We start from the raw sequence: 6098 nt of genomic DNA, 5'->3' as shown, positions 1-6098 counted from the left end.
AGGCAGCTAGTTTCTTATGAGCAGGGAAATATTTAGCAGAGAGGTAATAAATCATATCCTGGGGACTACGCACACAACCAGGATCAAGAGAATTAAACCATATCTTAGAATCACCCTTTAATGAGAACAGGAATATTTTAAGGATATAAAAGTAATGAGTTCTCTCATCATTAGTGAACAGGGTAGCTATATCATTTAATTTAGTAAGATGTGCCACAACAGTTTCAGATTCATAGCCATAAAAAGGATCAGATTCAACCAAAGTAATTATATCAGGATCAATTGAGAATTCATAATCCTTATCAGTAACACAGATAGGTGAAGTAGCAAAAGCAGGGTCAGGTTTCATTCTAGCAGTAAGGGATTTCTGCTTCCATTTAGCTAATAACCTCTTTAGATCATATCTATCATTGCAAGCTAAAATAGCTCTAGTAGCTTCTTCATCCATAACATAACCCTCAGAAACAACAGGCAATTCATATTTATTAGGGGGAGAGTCTTCATCATCACGTTCATCAATATTATCAGTTTCAATAATTTCATTCTCTCTAACCCTAGGAAGTTCTTCATCAAGAAATTCACCAAGTGGCACAGTAGTATCAAACATAGAAGTAGTTTCATCATAAGTATCATGCATAGCAAAAGTGTCATCATCAATAACACGCGACATATCAGAATAAATAGCAGAAGCAGGTTTAGGTGTCGCAAGCTTACTCAAAACAGAAGGTGAATCAAGTGCAGAGCTAGATGGAAGTTCCTTACCTCCCCTCGTAGTTGAGGGATAAATATTGGTTCTTGGATCTTTCAAGTTCTTCATAATGATAAGCAGATATAAATCCCAAGTGACTCAAAGAATAGAGCTATGCTCCCTGGCAACGGCGCCAGAAAATAGTCTTGATAACCCACAAGTATAGGGGATCACAACAGTTTTTGAGGGTAGAGTATTCAACCCAAATTTATCGATTTGACACAAGGGGAGCCAAAGAATATTCTCAAGTATTAGCAGCTGAGTTGTCAATTCAACCACACCTGGAAACTTAATATCTGCAGCAAAGTACTTAGTAGCAAAGTAATATGATAGTAGTGGTAACAGTAGCAAAAGGTAATGATAGCGAAAGTAATGTTTTTGGTATTTTGTAGTGATTGTAACAATAGCAACGGAAAAGTAAATAAGCGAAGAACAATATATGGAAAGCTCGTAGGCAATGGATCGGTGATAGAGAATTATGCCGGATGCGGTTCATCATGTAACAGTCATAACCTAGGGTGACAAAGAACTAGCTCCAATTCCTCAATTTAATGTAGGCATGTATTCTGAATATAGTCATACGTGCTTATGGAAAAGAACTTGCATGACATCTTTTGTCCTACCCTCCCGTGGCTGCGGGGTCCTAGCGGAAACTAAGGGATATTAAGGCCTCCTTTTAATAGAGTATCGGACCAAAGCATTAACACATAGCGAATACATGAACTCCTCAAACTACGGTCATCACCGGGAGTGGTCCTAATTATTGTCACTTCGGGGTTGCCAGATCATAACACATAGTAGGTGACTATAGACTTGCAAGATAGGATCAAGAACTCACATATATTCATGAAAAAATAATAGGTTCAGATCTTAAATCATGGCACTCGGGCCCTAGTGACAAGCATTAAGCATAGTAAAGTCATAGCAACACCAACCTCATAACATAGTGGATACTAGGGATCAAACCCTAACAAAACTAACTCGATTACATGATAAATCTCATCCAACCCATCACCGTCCAGCAATCCTACGATGGAACTACTCACGCACGGCGACAAGCATCATGAAATTGGTGATGGAGTATGGTTGATGATGACGACGGTGACAGATTCCCCTCTCTGGAGCCCCGAACGGACTCCAGATCAGCCCTCCCGAGAGGTTTTAGGGCTTGGCGGCGGCTCTGTATCGTAAAACGCAATGAATCCTTCTCTTTTATTCCCCCCCCCCCCCCGCCCCAAAAGTGAATATATAGAGTTGGAGTTGAGGTTGGAGGAGCTCCAAGGGTCCCACAGGGTAGGGGCGCGCCCAGGGGGGCAGGCGCGCCCCACTCTCGTGGCTAGGGTGTGGGCCCCCTGGTCTTGATCTTTCGCCAGTATTTTTTATTATTTCCAAAAATATGCTCTGTGGAGTTTCAGGTCATTCCGAGAACTTTTGTTTCTGCACATAAATAACACCATGGCAATTCTGCTGAAAACATCGTCAGTCCGGGTTAGTTCCATTCAAATCATGCAAGTTAGAGTCCAAAACAAGGGCAAAACTGTTTGGAAAAGTAGATACGCTGGAGACGTATCAAGAATCAACTAGTGACGGCAAGCAATATGTATATACCCACGCCCACAACTCTTTTGTGTTCTACTCGTGCATATAACATCTACGCATAAACCTGGCTCGGATGCCACTGTTGGGTAACATAGTAATTTCAAAAAAAATCCTACGCACACGCAAGATCATGGTGATGCAAATCAACGAGAGGGGAGAGTGTCATCCACGTTCCCTCGTAGACCGTAAGCAGAAGCGTTATGAGAACGCGCTTGATGTAGTCGTATGTCTTCACGATCCGATCGATCCAAGTACCGAACGTATGGCACCTTCGATTTTAGCACACTTTCAGCTCGGTGACGTCCCACGAACTCCGATCCAGCAGAGCTTCGAGGGAGAGTTCCATCAGCACGATGGTGTGATGACGGTAATGATGATGCTACCGACGCAGGGCTTGGCCTAAGCACTGCTACGATATGATCGAGGTGGATTATGGTGGAGGGGGGCACCACACACGGCTAAAAGATCAACTGATCAACTTGTGTGTCTATGGGGTGACCCCCTCCCCCGTATGTAAAGGAGTGGAGGAGGGGGAGAGGCCGGCCCTCCTAGGCGCGCCCCAAGAGTAGGAGTAGGAGAGAGGGAAGGAGGAGAGAGGGGGAAGGAAAGGGGGGCGCCCCCCTCCTTGTCCAGTTCGGACTAGAGGGAGAGGGGGCGTGCGGCCTGCCCTGGCGGCCCCTCCTATTCTCCACTAAGGCCCAATAGGCCCATTACACTCCCCGGGGGGTTCCGGTAACCCCCCGGTACTCCGGTATTTGTCTGAACTTGCCCGGAACCCTTCCAAAGTCCAAACATAGTCATCCAATATATCGATCTTTATGTCTCGACCATTTTGAGACTCCTCGTCATGTCTGTGATCATATCCGGGACTCTGAACTACCTTCGGTACATCAAAATACATAAACTCATAATACCGGTCGTCACCGAATGTTAAGCATGCGGACCCTACGGGTTCGAGAACTATGTCGACATGACTGAGACTCGTCTCTGGTCAATAACCAATAGCGAAACCTGGATGCTCGTATTGGCTCCTACATATTCTACGAAGATCTTTAACGGTCAAACCGCATAACAACATACGTTGTTCCCTTTGTCATCGGTATGTTACTTGCCCGAGATTCGATCGTGGGTATCTCAATACCTAGTTCAATCTTGTTACCAGCAAGTCTCTTTACTCGTTCCGTAATGCTACATCCTGTAATTAACTCATTAGCTACATTGCTTGCAAGGCTTATTGTGATGTGCATTACCGAGAGGGCCCGGAGATACCTCTCCTACAATCGGAGTGACAAATCCTAATCTCGATCTATGCCAACTCAACAAGTACCATCGGAGACACCTATAGAGCACCTTTATAATCACCCAGTTACGCTGTGCTGTTTGGTAGCACACAAAGTGTTCCTCCGGTACTCGGGAGTTGCATAATCTCATAGTCATAGGAACATGTATAAGTCATGAAGAAAGCAATAGCAACAAACTAAACGATCATCGTGCTAAGCTAATGGATGAGTCAAATCAATCACATCATCCTCTAATGATGTGATCCCATTAATCAAATGACAACTCATATCTATGGTTAGGAAACATAACCATCATTGATTTAACGAGCTAGTCAAGTAGAGGCAAACTAGTGACACTCTGTTTGTCTATGTATTCACACATGTACTAAGTTTCCGGTTAATACAATTCTAGCATGAGTAATAAACATTTATCATGATATAAGGAAATATAAATAACAACTTTATTATTGCCTCTAGGGCATATTTCCTTCAGAGAAAGCATGGACTGACTTACTATAGCAATCTTAACTGGCTCCGAAAACCCGTGCTTCTTGCTGCTGTGGGTGGCCTTGAAGAAGTCAATCGCAGACAACTCCTCACCCTTACACTCTTCTTTCTGAAATGCTTTTCAACAAAATCAAGATGTCATTCAGCAAGAATCGGAAATGTTATTCAACGAGGGTCAAACGGTCAAGTCTCTAGATAAAAGTTCTCACAGTGGCAAAAATGTGTGATGTGTAGTGCCTGGAACCAGTTCTCTGTTGGTACACGACTTTTTCTCAACTCATCTTGTTCGACACACAGGTTTCCTACAAAAAAAGCATACTGTCAGCATGACCTAGCACTAGCATATCATGTGCAGAACATGAACCAGCAGCTACATGTAGACAAGATGCCACAGCAGCAGATACAAACCTCATGTCTTGGGGAAGACCACATCTCCACCAGAGCTTGCCATTCACCGTCCGTCATATTTCGCACTGGAGACTTGATGCTGACTTTGTTTGCTACTATGGTACCAAAATATTTCTTCTTGATCTGATGGCATCTGTTCTTTGAACTTTCCTGCATAATATCTTTGCACGCGGTCTTAATGGTCTCCGGGTCTGTGTTCATCTCAGAATTTGCCTACCAAGACAACAAACAAGGCAGGAACAAGATTAGTGATCATACATAGGTGTAACAGAAAATAGATAGCACATTAGCTATGAAACAAGTAGCTTACATCAACTTTTCCATTGTAATTCTCCAATAGATTAACGTTTTTTTGTATTCCTTGAAGTGAGGAAGAATCGGCAGTTGACTTCTTGCAATGAGTCCACACTCAGAAGCAAGCTTTGCAACCTGCAAAGGCTTCTCTGGATGCTTCATCCCTTCGGCAATTTGGATAGGCACCTTGGTACCAAGCGACTTGGTGATCCTCTCTAGCCCTTTGCCCTTTCTATTTCTAGGCTTGGTAGTCATTACATCTAAAAATGAAATTGATCTCATAAATTAGAAGAGAAATCGACCAATTCGGGAATGGATCTGCCAAACAGGTAAGCATACATGATCTCTTCCATTTAGAAAATGCACTAGTAAAAGAGAGCATTGCAAAGGTGAACTTGCCTGATTGAAGCACAAGTTGCTGTTCTTCTCCACTGATGACAGCATTCTTCTCCACAGAAGGTGCAATAGTGTTGAGGTATATGTGGACAGTTCCTACTTCATCTATGCAGATAGTTCCTTGTTCATCTAGTTAGATAGTGCCTCTTTCATCCATGCGGAGAGTGGTTTCTTCACCCATGGGCGGAAACTCATCACCCATTCGCACCAAGCTCTCCGAGTCCATGTGCAGCGGACTTTCCTGATGGTCCGTTGCAGCCGCCATCTTTGATTTTTGCCTTGTGACTCTATCAGGGGCAGGTTCATCAGGTTCCAGGATCCTTTTTGTTTGACCTGGAGGTTGGGCCATCATCCTTCCTGGAGGCATTACAACAGATATTTCTAAGATCTTCCTCTTCTTAACACCAGGCCTCTTCCTCCTAGATTCCTTCAGTGCCTCATATAAATAGCATAGAAAATGCATTAGATAATAAGACAAATATGTGAGCACAAGGAAACACAAAGCACACAAGTACTCCCAACCCTCCAAGCAAGACAGAGTTTGCACCTTAACAGTCTTCTGCTCTACAACATCATCCGCTTCCTCTCCATCAATAACTTCATCCTCCTTAGGATTGTACTATGGGTCATCATTGCCAACTCCACTACCTTCTTGAACCTCATTAGTTCTACCTTCTTGTACATCATTCATTTTCCTAATCTTTGATGCTATTGCACCGATGCCAAGGGGCCGGAATATCCTATTGTTCCTCGCCATATTTCTATCCCTAACCTTCTCATACTCGGTGAGATGCTCTTTTTTGCATGATAAAGGAAACATAACTATTAGTTGAATGGTTGGAATGCATGGACAGACAGCCAAACAT

This window comes from Triticum aestivum, chromosome 5A, assembly GCF_018294505.1.
Source record: "Triticum aestivum cultivar Chinese Spring chromosome 5A, IWGSC CS RefSeq v2.1, whole genome shotgun sequence".
Taxonomy (NCBI): Eukaryota; Viridiplantae; Streptophyta; class Magnoliopsida; order Poales; family Poaceae; genus Triticum; species Triticum aestivum.
This window is presented reverse-complemented; position numbering follows the sequence as displayed.